General features: G+C 40.6%; 2 protein-coding genes and 1 long non-coding RNA gene across 8 annotated transcripts in view; 1 reads left to right on the plus strand and 2 right to left on the minus strand.

The window, feature by feature from the left end:
* The window catches only part of ARMC1 (armadillo repeat containing 1), a 56,382-nt gene extending 55,216 nt beyond the window's left edge, over positions 1–1,166 (minus strand). The window contains exon 1 of one of the 3 annotated variants that reach the window (XM_004482637.5): positions 1,086–1,166. The gene's annotated coding sequence lies outside the window, so the exon portion shown is untranslated. Of the gene's footprint in view, positions 1–959 lie in introns of all 3 variants that reach the window. The other 2 variants (XM_004482638.5, XM_023585813.3) reach the window with 2 other exon arrangements.
* A 9,248-nt stretch (positions 1,167–10,414) lies between these two features.
* Positions 10,415–11,657, minus strand: LOC131273255 (uncharacterized). The gene is made up of 2 exons (XR_009180410.1): positions 11,522–11,657; positions 10,415–11,441 (listed from the first exon to the last, which is right to left on the minus strand). It is a non-coding gene; the product is annotated as an uncharacterized lncRNA (long non-coding RNA).
* Positions 11,658–11,750: 93 nt separating this feature from the next.
* Positions 11,751–18,311, plus strand: part of MTFR1 (mitochondrial fission regulator 1) — a 95,071-nt gene continuing 88,510 nt past the window's right edge. The window contains exon 1 of one of the 4 annotated variants that reach the window (XM_004482640.5): positions 11,751–11,882. The gene's annotated coding sequence lies outside the window, so the exon portion shown is untranslated. Of the gene's footprint in view, positions 11,883–12,037; positions 12,282–18,311 lie in introns of those variants that run through there. The other 3 variants (XM_058275577.2, XM_004482641.4, XM_012521253.4) reach the window with 3 other exon arrangements.

An 18,311-nucleotide genomic window follows, 5' to 3' on the forward strand; every position in this document is an offset into this window, starting at 1 on the left:
ATTCAGTAGGTGTAGTGGATGCTGAGATTCTGCAGTTCCAAAAAGCTCCCCAGTGAGGCTAGTGTTCCTGGTGGGGGAGCCATACTTTGACAAGCAGAGTTAGATGACACATGCGAGGCATCTGCAATTAGGCATATACTTGAAAGATTATTTCTTTCGGCTAAGATTTGCCATTCAATTTAAATAATTATTGAACTGTCAAATGCTAAGAGCTGCAGAGGACACACATGCAAGCCTAATATTTTTTTCAAAAAAGAGATTTTTGTTTTGTTTTTAAGAGCATAGGCACTGAGGTCAGCTCTGGCTTTTCCCTTACTAGCAATTGTAACTCTGACAAATTGGCTTACTTCCTCCAGGTCTCAGTTTCCACACACAAAAACCCTCAGTTGTCAGGATCAAAGAAAATAAAGATGTAAAGATGACCTAACAGAGTACCTAGCAAATACCAAAGAACAATACTTAATCCGCTGGGAACTTCTATTGAGTCAAGTATTGGGTATATTCGGCACTGCTCTAACACATCAGTATCCTAAGGAGCTAACACAATGAATGCAGACAAGAACACTTCTTAAAATACAGAGAAGTGAACAACGGTTTCTCTTGAATTAAGCCAAACACAATCATATCCTTTCGTTGTTATGACAGACAAGTGCACAAACCTAATAGAAGGTTACCAAAGAACAACTGGGAGAGATTAAGAGAGATGACACTCATTAATTATAACACTAGACTCAGTAAAAACCGGATATTGGGGCGATGGAAGGGAGATAAAGTAACATTTTCAAGTGGACAAGAGGTCTTAACGCGCCTGGAAGGACCGCACTGCAAGGTCCAGAAAAGAATGCAGGCAGGCGGACAGGACGCCCGCGTCCAGGCAGATATTCGCCTGGGTGCAGGAGCTGCTTGCCGCGGCCTTCGCGGCTCCACCGCTTTGTCTGCCGCCCCTGGACCCTACCTACCGCCACAGATCCTTACGAGGCCAAAGCCAGGCGTACCAAGGGACGAGGTACAGGGACTCAGACAGTGTGGAGCATGCCCCTCCGCTCGTAGCCGCGGCCTCGGAGGTAGCAAAAGATCAGACTAACCTAAAGAGCACAGGACGGCAGGCGCTGGTGGGGAAGGCGCTGCAGATTCTCTCCCGGTGACCCGGTGACTTCCGTCTGTTTTGCCCTCCTATTGGTTACTACCGAGTCCAACCCAAGGATAACTCATCCAATCTTAGAAAGCCTTCTTAGACTGAAGCGCTCATTGGTGACCTAGGGAAATGCCCTCTGTGTTGAACGGACAGGTCCATTGAGGAGCCAGGAAAGCTCGTTTGGACCTTGCGCCTCTCGGTTCACGAGCACGAGCCAAAGAAACTTGATTCCAACCGTGCAGCCCTAGCCCTACAGTTCCCGGCGGTCTGAGGCTTAAAGAACCCCTCCTTTTGCGCTAAGAAATTCAAATGGCTTGCTTGGCTGGTAATTTCTTCAGTTCTAATAAAGCAGTTTGATAAGATTTCACTGGTTTCTGTCTTTATTATCTTTAAATTTTTTTTTGTTTTTATTGTGAATATTAGCAATACCTTAAGCCTCCTTTTGTATTTCCTTCATTTCTGGTTAGTGTTCGCTGTCTTGGAGCGGCGAAAGGGCTGCAAAGTATCAAATGTCCTTATGGGAAGACTTTTTCTTTGCCTTTTTTTCTTTGTTTCTCTCTCTTTTCTTTGAGGGACCTCTGACTTGACAGGAGATTCACATCGTTTTTTAAAAAATATTTTACTTAGCTTGAACAAAGTAATTATGTGTTTTGTTTTGGGTTTTTTTTTTCTCTTTTATTATATATTTCTTATCGGTCGCAGTCACTCAAGTTTTCGTTTAGTTTTGTTACTTAATATAGATTTAATGTTTCAAGTTTTTCTCTAAATTTAAGTGTAATTTAAATCCTCCAGGCCAGTCTTTGAGAACATATGCATTTGTTGCACTCAGTAAACCACTGAAGAGACTCTGGATTCTTTCTCACAATTTGATTCTGCTCTGTATCTCATATAGTAAAGTCGGAAGAAATTAGACCTCTAACCAGGAAAAATAAAGTGTCGGTGAAGATATGAATACATTTCTGACTGTATTCCACGCTAATGACTCCTGTAGTTTGATTTCTCTGTAAGCGAATGAAAACCAAACGGTTACTCCCAGTATAATTTCTTTGTGCTGCCCTTATCCTTGGTTCAACTCAATTCTTTCTAAACTCAAGTAGAAAATGGGAGCAAAATAAAGCGAAATAGAAACAATTGGTTCTCTCACGCAATTTGACCTGAAACCACAAGAGGGAGTGATGGTAAGTGAACATCGAGTCTTACATAAAAAGAAAAAAAGCCGTGGTGCATAATGTCCAGTGGTTGAGCCACCAGTATCATTGGTAAATTTCAACCAGACCAATCTAATCAACTACTAAAATTGTAGAAAAAGGAAAAAAAAAAAAGTAACTATAAAAAGTCCAAAGGGCACAGACAGGTTAAATATAATCCATTTGGCTGGGCAAATGAAATTTCTTTCAGTATTGTTATTAAAAACAAGACTCAACCCAGGAAAGTGAACTTGCTATTCTTCCTAAGATTAATTTGCCTATTAGAAAGAGAAAAGACATTTGAGATTTTCCCAACTATTAAGTGATGACAGGTTTTGACAGGGCAGAATAGAGTCTTTGTCCTTTGGAAGTTTAGAATTTAAAATTAATATAATCATGCTTCTGTGTTAAAGCATTGAAGAGACTAATTTTTCCTGTAACACTGACAGGGAAGATGAATGGCATTAAAAGTATGAGATGTATTCACAAAAAAGTAACAGCTGCCCAAGCACCTATGGATTACATAGCATAGGAATATCTTGTAAGAACTTTTATCCTCATATTAAAAACGTATGAACTTGTCACCAGTGAAGTTAACACTACCTACCATTATGAGTCATTGCTTATTACTCTCTGATATCTTGCCATAAGACTGTAGAATGTCAAATTTCTTAATGGGTGGGTTGCTTAAGACACATGATTCAGAATGGCAGTTTCATTCATCCAAAAACCATTTTTTTTAATACATATAATGTGCCAGAGATTGTCTTACCTATGGATTCAAAGATGAAGAAAACAATAATCCCTGACCTAAGGAGCTCAGGGTCTAGTGCAGTGGTTTCTGAAACTTTTTGATCAAGCACCCTTTCTTAGCTTCAAAAGAATAAATTGAGCACATAGCTCTGATATATTTATATGCATTTAGTTTCTCATCCTATACATCTATTATTATTTTTTAAAGATTTATTTATTTCTCTCCCCTTCTCCTGGTTGGCTGCTCTGTGTCCACTTGCACCCTTGGTGGCACCAGGAAACAGCGTCTTTTTTGTTACGTCATCTTGCTGCGTCAGCTCTCCTCGTGTGCAGCACCACTCCTGAGCGGGCTGTGCTTTTTTTTCACACAGGGCGGCTCTCCTTGCAGGGTGCACTCCTTGCACGTGGGGCACACCCATGCAGGGGGGCCCCTGCGTGGCACAGCACTCCTTGCGCACAGCAGCTCTGCACACGGGCCAGCTCACCACATGGGTCAAAGGCCCTGGGTATTGACCCCTGGACTCTCCCATATGCTAGGCAGATGCTCTATCCATTGAGCCACATCCGCTTCCCATCTATACATGTATTATTGACCTAATATAGAACATGGATTACAAAGTGTTAAAATATATTTTTAACAGAAAAATAATTATATAGAGAAGCTTCTGGTTCTCCATCTGGATGAAAATAAAATTGGAACCATATATTGCATTATTTGCAAAAAATTCCAGATGGATTCTAATTCAACTGTAAAAACTAAAATATTAAAAATCCTCTAAGAAAACCTTGGAGACTAAATATACAACCTAGAAGTATGGGAAACCTTCTCTAAAGACTGGAAACTCAGAAGTTAAAAAAAAAAAAAGGCTCTGAGTTTAATTACAAGGCAGGTTGCAGGGTATTTTGGTCCAAGGGAGCTGCTTTTGTAACTATGAGTGACAAACTAAGGGTAACAAAAAGAGTTAAGTATAAGGAGAATATATGCTAGTAAAATAGGAGGCTGGAGGGGTAATCAGTGGGTTCTACTTAAGGACTTGGTGTCTTAGGAGATCATTTAAGAAAGTTACATCACGCAACATGAGTCACACCAATCTGATTTGACTACACTGGTTGTTGATTTTGAGTTATTGGACCTGAGCCTTCTCCTCTGAGAAAAACAGGGATCTCAGCACTTTCCTTCCAAGGTTACTATGAGGATGAAATAAAATTGCGTACATGAGAGTACCTAGTTCAGCACCTAGAAGCTGTTCCATAAATGTAAACTCAGTCCCACTTCTCTATTAAAAATCTGCTCTCCAGGAAAGATCAGGTAAAATCTAATTTAAAAGAAGAAAAAAGAAACAATTAGGTACTGTTAGAGAATTCAAAGGAATCAGCTCATTTTCTGAAAACTGGTAAATAAAGGAAGAGAATCAAGTCAAGCATTTAACTTGTCTTTCTTATATGAATTATACTTCAGAGTAACAAATAGTTGATGTGGGAGAATTATTCTGAAAGCTGGTTTTAAAAAAAAGTACAAAACAAGGAGTCAACTTGCTTTTCTTTACATATGTGCCTTAAGGTAACCTATTAGGTAATAAATGATTAAGGAAAGGAAATGGATGTGGCTCAAGCAATTGGGTCCTGACTACCATATAGGAGGTCCAGGGTTCAATGCCCAGTGCCTCCTAGTGAGGGCAAGCTGGCTCACACCATGAGGTGGCCCACACGGGAATGCCACCCCACACAGCAGTGCCGCCCTGCGTGGGATGCCGCCCAGCATGGGAAAGCCGCCCTGCGCAGGAGTGCTGGCTGATGTGGAGAGCTGGCACAGCAAGATGACACAAGAGGAGAGAAAATAAGACAGCAGAAGAGGGACTTGAGGAGGTGCAAGAAAATAATCACCTCTTTCTCACTCTGGAAGGTTCCAGGATCGGTTCCCAGAGCCACCTAATGAGAATACAAGCAGACACAGAAAAACACACAGCGAATGGACAGAGAGAGCAGACAATGGGGGGGGATGGGGGGGAGAAATGAATAAAATCTAAAAAAAAAAATTATCTTCTGCCTCTGAATATTTAAAAAAAATGATTAAGGAATGTTAGACTAGCATCCTTTTGCAAATCCTTAATGAGATCATTGGATCTAGACAATGACCTTCAATAGCTTTTAAATTACAAGGAAGAGAGGCACAGGAATGCCATGTGCCTCCTGATGAAAGGGCACCCTACTACCTGTGAAGTATTTGTGCCAAAAAATTGAATCTGAATCAGATTAAGCCTTTACATCTAATTACTAGTTTATAGATAGTTAAACAAGATAAAGGCATTTTTTAAGGGTCACCTTCCTTAAAGTGCAATCAACAAAATCCTGAATGTGGGAAATTTCAGCAGGATAGAAATCTCAGTTTTTTCAACAAAAAGGATGCAGATTCTGTAGATGAAAATATTCTAAAGAGACATAGCCACCAAATATAATATGTTGCTCTATTTTGAATGTTGATTCAAGTAAATCAATTTGTAAAACCGAGACAATCAGGAAAATCTGAACTGGTTTGATGTTGTTAAATATTAATTTGAGGGCTCTGATAACATATCATAGATATATCTTTTTAAAAAAGAATCCTTATCTTTTAGTGATACGCACTGAAATATTTATGGATATTATATTTATATTTATATGGATATAAATATGGAAATATTTATGCCTGAGATTAGCTTCAAAAGAATTAAAGGGTCAGGGCAGGGCATAGATGAAACCAGTAACAATGAGTTGATTGCGGAATCTAGATGATGGCTATAAAAGGATTTATTGTACTATGCTTTTTACTTAAGTGTATGACTGACTTTTTCCACAATATATGATTGAAAAACAACACAATATAGCAAAGCTCTGCAGGTCAGGTCAAGAGTTGGCTTATACAGTTCCTTCCATCAGCCCCATAAGATCTAAGCCCCCATCACAATCTCAAAATTCTCAAGGTTGAGGAATGAACATAACAGAGGAATACAACCATAGACAAGGTAAACTTACTAATATTGTAGTAATGGAAGAACACATAAGGTTGTTATAAAGATAGTGGTTACCAGAGGTTCTGAGGTGGGGAAGGGACTAGGTGGAAATAGTGCATTTTTAGGGCATTGGAATTAAGTGTAAACTACAGTGTAAACTACAGACCTTGGTTAGTAGCAATGCTTCAATATTTATTCATCAATTGTAACAAATATACCACACAATTGTATATTATTATTAATAGGGGAAGATGTGGGAGGGGGAGGGGGGTATATGGGAATCCCTTATACTTTCAATGTAAATTTTCTGTAATATAAAACACCTCTTTTTGGTTTATAGAAAGAAATGTCACAGTCTTTGGAAGGCATCAACCTTTTAATTTATTTGGATACAGATCTTTTTGGCACTTTGGACCTAAGAAGAATAAAACAGTTTCAATGCTCAGAACAACCAAGTCATCCAATAAAGAAAGAGTAACTCAATATACCTCAACAATTTTTCATTAGGTACAAGGTAAAAACATTCATTTGCACTGAGGGTTCATGAGTGAAGCAAATTAAAACATTATCATCTCCAGCAATATCTACCTTGAACTGTGATCCGAACTTTGAATCCAATGGGCCTGTACCTCTGAACTTTCACCTCATTTGAGATGAGGTTCACCCACCAATTGGTCTCATCTGGCTGCACTATAGCCAAACCTCTCCCAGTCACATCAAGCCTCCACTTGTTTTTAAACCTCCATCATGTGGGCCCTTCACTGCTTTACTTAGTGTTCTTTTCCCATCAAGGAGGTTTTTCTGAATTCTAAATTGGACCCCATTTTAGCGTTATATTTTATATAGTAAGAGAATCAGAGCTGGATAAAACATAGAACTAGAGAGGAAGGGGCTAGATTTCCAGGGAGATGCCATATAATACTTGCAGATTTCCTATCTCACCAAATGGAACTATCATCAAACCTCCTATGAGAAACTGATTGCCAAAGACACATGGGCATGTCTTTTCCCTACTTTACTAAGCACTGACCCAGATCACACAAGCTGGCTATATGTCCTTCATAGCTATTATTTATTGGGTCCTTGTGATAAGCCAGGCAATGCCCTTCACATTTTACAAATGTTACACAATTGGTCCTCGTGGCTTTGAGGTACCTATTATTTCCACTGCACCGTTAGGAAATAGAGACCCAGGGAGGTTGACTGGCTTGCACAAGGCCACATAGCTGGTAAGAAGTGAAGGCATATTTTGAACCAGGGTGTATCTGAGTCCTCCAAAGGCCATATTCTTCTACAATAGTATACTGCCCCACCATGTACCAACATGAATCGATGGGAATCTAACCTTATCTTAAATGTCTACAAGGTAGGTAACACACAACCAGCCTTTGTCACTTTTCTTTTGCCTAATATACACTTAAAAATGGATAAATCTCTTAGCCTAAATAAATGCTTGGGAAAAAAGTGACATTCCAGTAGTTTAAAGAAATAGGAATTTCGACACACAGAAAGGTCAAGTGACTTTTTCAAGGCCATACAGTGTGTAAAGAAGAGCTCTAATTTCTTCACCCTAGTCAATAAATATTCCAGTCAGCAGAAGTTTGTTATTCTGGATTTTGCCAAGAAAGCTGAGCCACTGATTTAAGAATTACCAGATCAAATAAACTCTAACTTTCTTCTAATATCCCCAAAAAGATTATCCTGAATATCTTCTACATAAGTTTCTAAATGTAGCTATGTGGAACACCGATCTTGTGGAGAGACAGAGACTGTATTTATGAATCGGTGTGTAACAAATTATCCCAAAACTTAGTGGCTTAAAATAATAATCATTAGTATATCAGAAGACTGCAATCAAAGCATCCATTGAGGCTGCAGTCATCTTGAGGTGGAACTGAGGATCTTTATCCAAGTTCACTCACATGGCTGTAGGATCTAGTTTCTCCCAGGCTGATAGACTGAGGGCTTCAGTTCCTTGCTGGTTGCTGGCCAGAGGCCTCTTTCGTTTCTTGCGACACAAGCCTCTCTGTAAGGCAGCTCAAACATGGCAGCTGGCATCATTCAGAGCAAACAAAGTAAAAACCAAGAGAAAGCAAGCAAGATGGAAGCCACAGTCTCTTTGTAACCTAGTATCAGAAATGACACCCCATTACTTTTGCTCTATTTGATTCATTAGAGTTGTGTCACTAGGTACAGCCCACTCTCAAGGAGAGGGGATCACACAAGGGTCTGACTACCAGGAGGGGGTTAGTGGGAGCCATCTTAAAAACTACCTCCCACAAAGATGTCAACAGAAAATTCAAAAATATATTTCCTAGCTCTGTCCCAGAAGAAAGCCTAGATGCAATGACACCCCAGAAGCAATAAGCAGACCCAGTAGGCTCCTGGTTTTAAATACCATTCCAGGGCACCTTGGAGAAAAGGCTGATTCCAAAGCTGGGGCAGGAAAAATACAAGATGACCTAAGAGCATCTTGTTGTTCCAGAACATAAGGTAGTGATCAAAAAAGAAAAGGATGGGGGGAAGTTGGGGTAAGGCAACATAAAAGAACTCCCAATGGCCAAAGCTGAAACCATTTTAACCGCAAAATAAAAAGCATAGTAAAAAATATAAAAGTATAAAATAAATATAAGTGAGTCTATATTTACATGAATAAATTATTAAGTAAATAAATGGAGAAAAGAGAAAAATCTGACTGATGGGAGAATTCCAGATAATTAATGTAGATTCTCCCTCCTCCTGAAGTTGAAGCTTAATCCTTTACTCCCCTTGCCAGCAGACAAGATTTAGTGACTTGTTCCTAATGAGTAAACATATGGAAAAAGGGAAAATACAACTTTTAAGAGGGAAAACCAGCAAACACTGCTGTGGTGAAGTGATCAAGGTTACCACCACCAATAATAAGTCACACTGATGTCATGTACCTCCTGATGGGATGTGACGAAAAGGGCACATCTTCTGCTTTTTTCCAAATGACATAACCCCAGTCTAATCAGGAAAAGAACATCATGCAAACCCAAATTGACGGATATTCTATAAAACTGTTTTGAATATTCCTCAAAACTGTCAAGGCCATGAAACACAAGGATGGAGAAACTGTTACAGACCAGAGAAGATTAAGGAGACATGATTACCAAATGCAATATAGCATCTTGGACTGGGTCCTGAAACAGAAAAAGGACATCAGTGAAACCTGAATAAAGTCTAGAGTTTAGTTCATAGTAATGCACCAGTTGTTGGGACTGTAGTTTTGACAAATGTATTATGATCATGTAAAGATGTTAATGTTAGGGAAAACTGGGAACTCTCTGTACTATCATCTTTGCAACCATTCTGAAAATATCAAAATGATTCTAGGGGAAGTAGACTTGGTCCAGTGGTTAGAGCACCCATCTACCACATGGGAGGTCCACGGTTCAAACCCTGGGCCTCCTTGACCTGTGTGGAGCTGGCCCATGCACAGTGCTGATGTGCCCAAGGAGTGCCATGCCATGCAGGGGTGTCCCCCGCGTAGGGGAGCCCCACGCTCAAGGAGTGCACCCCATAAGGAGAGCCACCCAGCGCGAAAGAAAGTGCAGCCTGCCCAGGAATGGCGCCACACACACATAGAGCTGACACAAGATGACACAACAAAAAGAAACAGATTCCTGTGTTGCTGACAACAGAAGTCGACAAAGAAGAACATGCAGCAAATAGACACAGAGAACAGTCAACTGGGGGGGGAGAGAGGAAAAAAAAAGATTCTAAAATACAAAGTTTATTAAAAAAATCAAGCACTCTGCTTATAATTTTAAAAGTCTGGTGACAGGAAGACTTTCCCCCAGATTAGCTTCTGACTGAGCACATTTCAAACCCTGTTTTCTCATCCACTGGCCACATACTTCTAGTGCCAGACACCATGGGAAATGATCCTTAGGATACTTGTGCTGCAGCACTGAATAAGGTGCCACAGTACATGTCAAGGAATATTCCTGGAAGCCATTCCAACACGAGGAAAAACAGCAGTAACTTAATGTAAGTTGCCCAAGCTCAACTTAATTCTCTTTCCCTCACCCAGATTCCAAAAATGTCCAGGGTCTCTAAGGTACCTACTATGAGAGAAAATGTGAAGGAAGGGAAGTTGGAATGGAAACGGTCTTAACACCAATACCTGTTTGAGAAGTACTTGAAAGCTGCTTTAAGATACCTTCCTTTTAAAAAGTTAAAAAACAACATATTACCATGTGAACCTAGTGCTAGTGTCTCTCCTACTCTCTCTCTCTCCCCTTCTCCTTGGCAAAGGTTTGTGCATGTTAGTGGAACAAAAAGCACAAGCTTCATTAGCTCTGCAGTAAAACCACTTTAGAAAGATCACAGAGGAAGAAGCAAGTGTTCTATGCTTGAAATACCATCCTTTCCTCCCACCCCTTTAGCTCAGAAGCTCCAGACCTTTCATCGAGTCTAGGTCCAAGAACTAGCTCCTCCACGAACTGTTCTCGAAATCCCCAGAATGGGAAAGGCACTTCTCCCAGGCTCCCTCAGTACCTTCATTTTAACTTTTGGTTATAAACATTAAGTTCCGTCATTGTGTTTTTATCTCCCTATTAGCCTACAGGTTCACCGAGGGCGTGGCTCAAGCCTTTAAAAAAAAATCTTTGTACTATTATAGAAATTCCCAATAAGCTCTTGTTAAGTAAATAAATGTACGCTCTTGGCTGAAGGAGGGAAACTCTGGCCAGGCAGAATCTTCAGCAACCCTGGGTAAGGACAGCAGAGCTAGGTGTCTGCTGAGGGAACTCTGAGATCTACTGCTGGGGAGGATAAGATGAACAGCCAATCAGTAACTGCTGGGCAGAAATATTGACAGTTCCTAACTAGTTCTTCCGGGTTTGTTTGTTTTTGTTTTTAGATACTGGGGCGGGGATTGAGACTGGGACCTCCTTTGTGGGAAGCCGGCACTCAACCGCTGAGCCTCATATGCTTCCCTGAGTTGGCTTTTTCCTTAGTTTGCTTGTTGTTTGTTTTGCTTTATTTTAGGAGGCACCAAAGGGAACCGAGACCTCCCATGCGGGAAGCGTGTTCTCAACCGCTTGAGCCACATCCGCTCCCCATTCAGGATTCTTTTATCATGCCTACACATATAACCATGCAGAATAAAACTATAAATGTAATATTTTCATGACAAAATTATTCGAAACCTAGTGTGTTGCAATATTTAACTAGTACCAAAATGCCCTTGCCGCAATGAATCAGACTCAACATATGGCGGACCTGAAAATGGTAATATCCTTACCCATAAGGTACTGTGTACAACCTTGCACCCCACTCCCCATCCACAAGCACGTCCCGGATGTGAGGTCCACGTTTGCTGAAGATCTGTCGGGTGAACACAAGTCCCTACAACGAGGGACAAAAAGGGATCAGCACATATTACGGCAACAAGCCCTTAAGATAGGTTTTTTTAAGGCAATACACACTCGCGGCTACATTCAGAATGTGGGTCTTCCTACACACTTGGAGCACGAAGCTCACAAACAAAAGTCTTTCCGAGCACAGAACCACGAAAGGAGTGTCACGCGAAAAGCCTACGCGGCTGACCGAGACCCGCGCGTGCGCACACCAACCGGAAGCGTGCGCGCGAGAGCGTCGCAGCGTCGCGTCGCCTTCTGTCGGGACCCCGCCTTGCCGCTCCCCTGTGCCCGCCTCCGAGCCGGCTGAAGCAGCTAATTGGCCAGCCGTGGCGCGGGCGGGAGGTAGCTGATTGGCAGCAACGCCCCGTGGCAGGAAAACTGGTAATTTGGTGGAGGTGGACAAGTCGCCGGCTGCCGTGCGACCCGGGTGAGTGGGTCTTGGGACTCGGAAAGGCGGTTGACCGAAGGGCAGAGGAGGTGCCCCGGGCCTGACGATGGCGGGGAGCGCCGGGAACAGGCAGGGCGGGACCTGAAGGAGCCTGGTTCCCGAGGGCGGGGAGGGCGGCCGGCAGGTTCCGCGCCGCGGCTGGGCGGAGCCGGGAGGGCAGAGGACGCCGGGGAGTCTGGAGCCGGGCTGGCGCGGAGGGAAGCGGGCCGACTTGTCGTCAAGTGGGGGAGACTCACATCCACCACCTGTAGGTCCCCCTTCGGTCCTGCTCGCGCGCTGGCCGCCCGTGGCTTTGGCTCCCGTGGGTGTTGCTATTGTGCGTGGGACCGGAGAGCTCGACGACGCGGTCTTGCTCCAGGCCGTGCCTCCGGGCGGAGTGTAAGTCCGCTTACAGGTTTGCTGCGGAGGCTTAACCTGTTTCAGCTGCTTGTTACTGGCTCGCTTCTCGCTTCCTGGAACTTCCAAGTCTGTCTTTCTGACCAGGGTTTTTGTATTAAGCCCCAAAGAAAACATCGGCCTTGGGACATTTTAAACAATATCCTGTTATGGAAATCTTCACACCATACAGAATAGAGCGAATATTATAATGAATTCGATGCACCCAGTTACTTTACCAGCTATATGGCCTGTCTTGCTCCCTTTCCTCCGGGTACTTTTCTTGTAAGTCCCAGGAATCATATCGTATTATCTCTTTACGCCTGAGTCATTGATAACGATCATACTAATTTTCTAATCATTTACTTCCTAGAGGGGTTGAGTAAAATAAGGCACAGTTGAGGTAGAGACAGCGTTAATTTGGTACGTACTACAAAAATGTGGGCAATTTCACTACTTTGTCCTCAGGAGTCAAAAATCACAAAGGACTCAATAGTCTAGTCTTGGCAGTAGCAGCGTTGCTGCCTTTAAACAGTAATAGCAGTATTGATAATTGCTGATTTTATAGAGTTCTTACTAGGTATGAGCTTCTGTGAAATAGTTTGCACCTATTAATTTTTACAACAATCCTGTGACGTAGGTGTTATCCCCGTATTACATACAAACAGATGAAGGAAAAAGAGACTTAGAGCTAATACGCAATTTGCCTAAGGTTACAGTGAAGTAAGGAGAGGGATTTAAGGACGCTAGTACAGGTCTTTGTCACTGCAGAGTTCTTGTTTCTTTAACCAATTGAATGTCCTAAAAGTTGTGGAGAAAAAGGAACTGCTGTGGGAAAACTATTGAGCTACAAATCTGTAATAGGGGAAATAAAACAACTGGAAACTTATACAAGAGTTGAAAGCAGTAGTGAGAGAGGTGTGTTTATTTCTTTGTAACAGTAAAAAATGAATACAACTGAATTTAAAGTTTTGAACAAAGTGTGTATGTGTAGTTAAATATAAATGTTAAAAGTTTTATTTCATACTTTATGGGCACAGGAACGGAGAGGGGGAAAAAAAGGATAACATCAGTGAATAGTCCCTACCTCTCCTTTGGTACCAAGCAGATGCTGGATATTTGTTCTAAATATTTTCTTCTGTTACCCTCGTGCTGCCAATCTTAAACTAGTACTATAGAGCTTATTAAAAATTATTTTTAAAATTTATTCCTCCTCCCCACCCCCCTACCTGCCAGGAGGCACTGGGAACCAAACCCTGTACCTCACATGTGGGAGGGAGGCACCCAATGGCTGGAACCGCTTCCACTCCCTTAAACTACTTTAAAAACTTTTTTAAAAAATGTATTTATTAATACAAGTTGCAAATAGATTTCTCAGTTATCTTTCGTTATTAAAACTGCAGAATGGGGAAGTGGATGTGGCTCAAGTGATAGGTCTTCTGCCTATCCTATGGGAGGAGCTGGGTTCAATCCCTGGGGCCTCCCGGTGAAAAAGAAAAGGAGAAAGCGTGCCTGCGCAGTGAGTCAGTGCCGGCGTGGCGGGCTAAGTGCCCGTGAGGCAAGCCAGGTGTCCGCACAAGTGAGTCATGCAGCAAGATGATCACACAAAAGAGAAGTGAAGAGGAGAGTCAAGGTAAAAGCACAGCAGAAACCAGGAACTGAGGTGGCACAGCTAACATGGAACTTGAGAGGTCCACAGAATCGAATCCCGGTGAATCCTAGAGGAGAAAAATGAGAAGACCAAAAAGAGAACTAGGTATAGAAGATCACACAGGGAATGGATACAGACAGCAAAAACATCAGGGCAGGGGGAGGGGATGGGAGAGAAGTAAATAAATAAATCTTTAAAAAACAACCCCCTGCAGAATGGCTAGTAAAAGGAAATATAAGTGTAATCTGGGAGGGCACTCAGGGCATAGGGACTGGCACATGCCACTTCAGAAATAACTTTTAATTTTTGATACTGAAGTTGTTGCTGGGCAGTCTGCAGGTCATAATTACAAAATAGATTGTATTGTATAAATATTTGACCTCATTTAACAGATGAATTTATACAAATGGGATTTGACTAGTGTGAGTGGTTGTGGATTAAAATGTAAAATGCCAGACAACTTAAACAGGAAAGCTGCTCTAAATTAAATCCCTATGGGGCAGCAGATGTGTAGCTCAGTGCTAGAGCACCTGCCTCCCATGTATGAGGCCCTGGGTTCAATTCTAAAAAACCCTATGACTGAAAAAAACACAGTATAATACAGTCTGTAATTATAAAGCAGTATGACTGAGAAAACAGTTTCTAATTTATAAAGCAGTATATAACTAAGATTTTTTTATTAGAGAAGTTGTAGGTTTTCAGAAAGATCATGCAGAAAATAGAGTTCCCAGGTACCTGCCCCCATTTTTAACATTTTGCATTAGTGTGGTATTTTGTTGCAATTGATGAGCAAATATTATAATTGTACTGTTAACTATATTCCATAGTTTACATTAGAATTCGCTGCAGGTTTTTTTTGTTCTAGCAACATATTTACCCCTAAAATTTCTATTTGTAACTTTTAAAAATGGATTTCTTGTATACACTTAAGTATTGATTTGGTATATATTGTGTGGTGGCAGCAGAGTGAACTAGTTTCTTAGAAAAATGATTTTAGGTGGAATAGGAATCAACTTTATTTATTTTGGTACAGATACTCATTATTCCATTCTGTTTGAACTCAGATAAGGAGAGCAGTCTAAGCTAAATATTTTAAAGTGTATTGAGAAAAATATCCTAGAACTTTGTGTAGATATTATTGCTTGAGATAAAGCTAAATTTATTTGATGTTTTTAAAAGTCAGTTAATTTAAAGTATTAAGAACATCCAAGACAAAAATCATTAAGCAAGCCTGAAGTTCAAGAGCTACTAGTATAGCATCTAAGGTTTGCTAATGTGTATAATTATATGAATAATTTTTACATTTCTATTTTTAAATTTTCACTTATGCAGTTTTAAAAATGTTTTTTGGCCTTTAAAAATTACAGAAGTAGTATATCCCTTTGGGAAAATACCATACAACCAATTTGGAAGTACATAAGTGTAAAGAAAAAAAAGAGACTTCAGATATTTTTAATGTTATGTTTTGGTTATCTTTCAAATTTTACCCCTATCTGTGTTGCCTTTTTTTTTTTTTAATGGAATCACATATACAAGGACTGTATATATTGAGGACTAAGCTGCCAGCCTTAGTCCTCACATACGCCTATTCGCTCCCTCCCCTGTCCTTACTATCTTGAAACCAGTCTTGAAGCTGTGGGACTACAGAGAAAAACAACTCAGGCTTCAAGAAGTAAAAAGAAAAAAAAGGAACACAAGTTCAGACCCTAACTATTCTATATGTCAGACTTGCCCCTGACCTCTTGCTGCTCGCTCTCTTTCTCTCATCCTTGATTCCAGGCACTGGAGAGCCTCTAAATACGTAATTCCTTATCTCCTTCTTCTGTCCCATTTCTTAGAGTCTCCATCCAGGTGGCCTAATTTCTTCAAAGGAAAACATTCTGAACCAAGTGTTCCTTAATCAAGTGTTCCTTATCACAACCTCAGTAAATCCCTCATCCATCTGGATGGAACCAAATTGTCTTAAAATCAACAGTTCTAATACATTATAAAGAGTAAGGAACAGCAATTATTACATAACTTATCAAAATCACCTTTTAGTGCATTTTCATCACTTCAGTCCCAAGGGCAGCAGTTCTGACAAGTGTGTTTCTGTCTACTGATGTTGATGATTGTTGAAGATATATGAACAGTCATTTCAAAAGTTCCTTAAAAATTGTTGCCACTGTACTTAATTCATTTACATGGAAATGTTTGAAATAACAAAAATACTTTAAGAAGAAAATGCCCTGTAATACAGTTCATTTTAGTTCTAATGGAAATAGGGTAATTTTTAATCTTTTTTATGTTAGTGATAAAGATGACCTTCAAAAATATTACAGAAATGTCCTTCAAAAGATTAGTTTTGTGTCTGGCCACTGTCTGTGGTGTACCCGGGACCTGCTTCCCACAATAGAGATCCCAAAGGGAAAAACAGTCCTATTTGGAAGACACCACCAGATTCTGTCCAAAAGAAGAACAGAAGATGAACAAACATCTTTTGACAATCCAAACTCTAGGCAAGACCAGAAAGGGGACTTTCACAGCTCCTTCTGCAAACTCTTTAAGAAGTAAAAACTAATGAAAATCCCTCAATGGCTCTTACACTCACCAAACAAGATTTTCTTTAGAAACAGACTTACTTGCTCTTGCAAATGACCTTAAATATTTAAAGTTATATTGTCAAGTGGTAGGATGACTATGTAGGAAGATGGATAGATGTATCACTTCCTCAGGAGAAATAATATAAATATACAAAATTAAATCCACATACAAGACATTAAAGAAATGAAGATTGGCCTATGGCTGTGAGCTGGCTTTTGAATCTCAACACTTGGGAAAAGTGATATGAAGACTTCGTAGCACTACAAAAAATAAATTAGAAAAATAAATGTTTGTAAAAACGATAAGTTAGTTTCATATGTATGTAAAATCCACTAATTTGAATGACTTTTCATCACCTTTCATTTGGCTTGTGTTCGTAGACCTGTTTTCTATCCAATTTTACTTTTTTGATGAAAGATGTAAGTCATGAGATTTATTCTATTGTGGGCTGAAAAACACCTCAAAAACAATACTATTAATCAGATTCTGTGGTAGCATGGGGAATATTAGCAGTGTACTTAATTTTGTTACAGCCAGTAATTTGTCCCCATAGGTTGAGTACTATATCATAGTTTTTTAGCATTGTAAAGTGTTCTAACCTAAATAGACTGATGCGAAGTATAGGAGTGGTTACTAGACTTGAACGTCAAAGTTAATTTCCAAAAGGTAGGGTGGGGGATGACATCGGATTGACAGCTTTTCATTGTGACAGAGACTTTTTTTAAAAAAGCTAAGCAGTATCCACCTACCATCCCATATCCTGAAAGAAAGGCTTTATTTTTTTAAGTTTGGTTGTGGTTACTGTGTGGCCCTTATTTTATTTTACTTTTTGAATTTATCCCTCCCCCCCGCCCGTGTTGTTTGCACTCGCTGTCTGCTCTTTGTTTCCATTCGTTATGTGTTCTTCTGTGTCTGCTTGTCTTCTCTTTAGGCAGCACCGGGAACGGATCCTGGGACCTTCCAGAGTGGGAGAGTGGCATTCAGTTTCTTGTACCACCTCAGCTCCCTGGTCTGCTGCATCTCTTATTGTTTCTTCTCTGTTTCTCTTTTTGTTGCATCAGCTTGCTGTGCCAGCTCTCTGCGCGGGCCAGCTCTCCACTGGGGCCAGCGCTTCTTCACCAGGAGGCCCCGGAAATTGAATCCTGGACCTCCCATATGGTAGACAGGAGCACAATTGCTTGAGCCACATCCACTTCCCAAGAAAAGGCATTATTACACCAAAAAGTTAAGGGCATATTCTCAAAGTTAAGACCAGTAACTTTAAATTAAATACTTTTGGGGGGGGGGGGGGAGTTATGACTGATCCCACAGAAATGAATTGAATATTTTTTTATTTTATTTTTTTTTATGTACTGGGGCCAGGGATTGAACCCCAGACCTTGTATATGGGAAACCAACACTCAAACAGTGAGCCACATCGGCTTCCCTGAGTTAGTTTTTACTTTTGTTTGCTTGTTTGTGTTTTTTCTTTTTGGGAGGCACTGGTGACCAAACTCAGGACCTCCCATGTGGGAAGCAAATGCTCAAGTGCTTAAGCCACATCCACTCCCCAAATACATTTTTGAATTTTGTGGGTTTTTTTTGTTTATACCATTGCCCTTATTTTTCTTTTGCTTCATTTGTTGATACCACAATATGAACTATTAATTTGGGAAGTATTGATTCCCAGTTTATCTAATTTCTTATTATTGTGAGAACAAGTAGCGTTAATCTAAGAATGTATCCAACCAAATAACTAAGAACTTTCCACTGATCTACTTCAGACTCCCCCACACACACACATAATATGGGTCATATAC

The sequence above is a fragment of the Dasypus novemcinctus genome, chromosome 14 (assembly GCF_030445035.2).
Source record: "Dasypus novemcinctus isolate mDasNov1 chromosome 14, mDasNov1.1.hap2, whole genome shotgun sequence".
Lineage (NCBI taxonomy): Eukaryota > Metazoa > Chordata > Mammalia > Cingulata > Dasypodidae > Dasypus > Dasypus novemcinctus.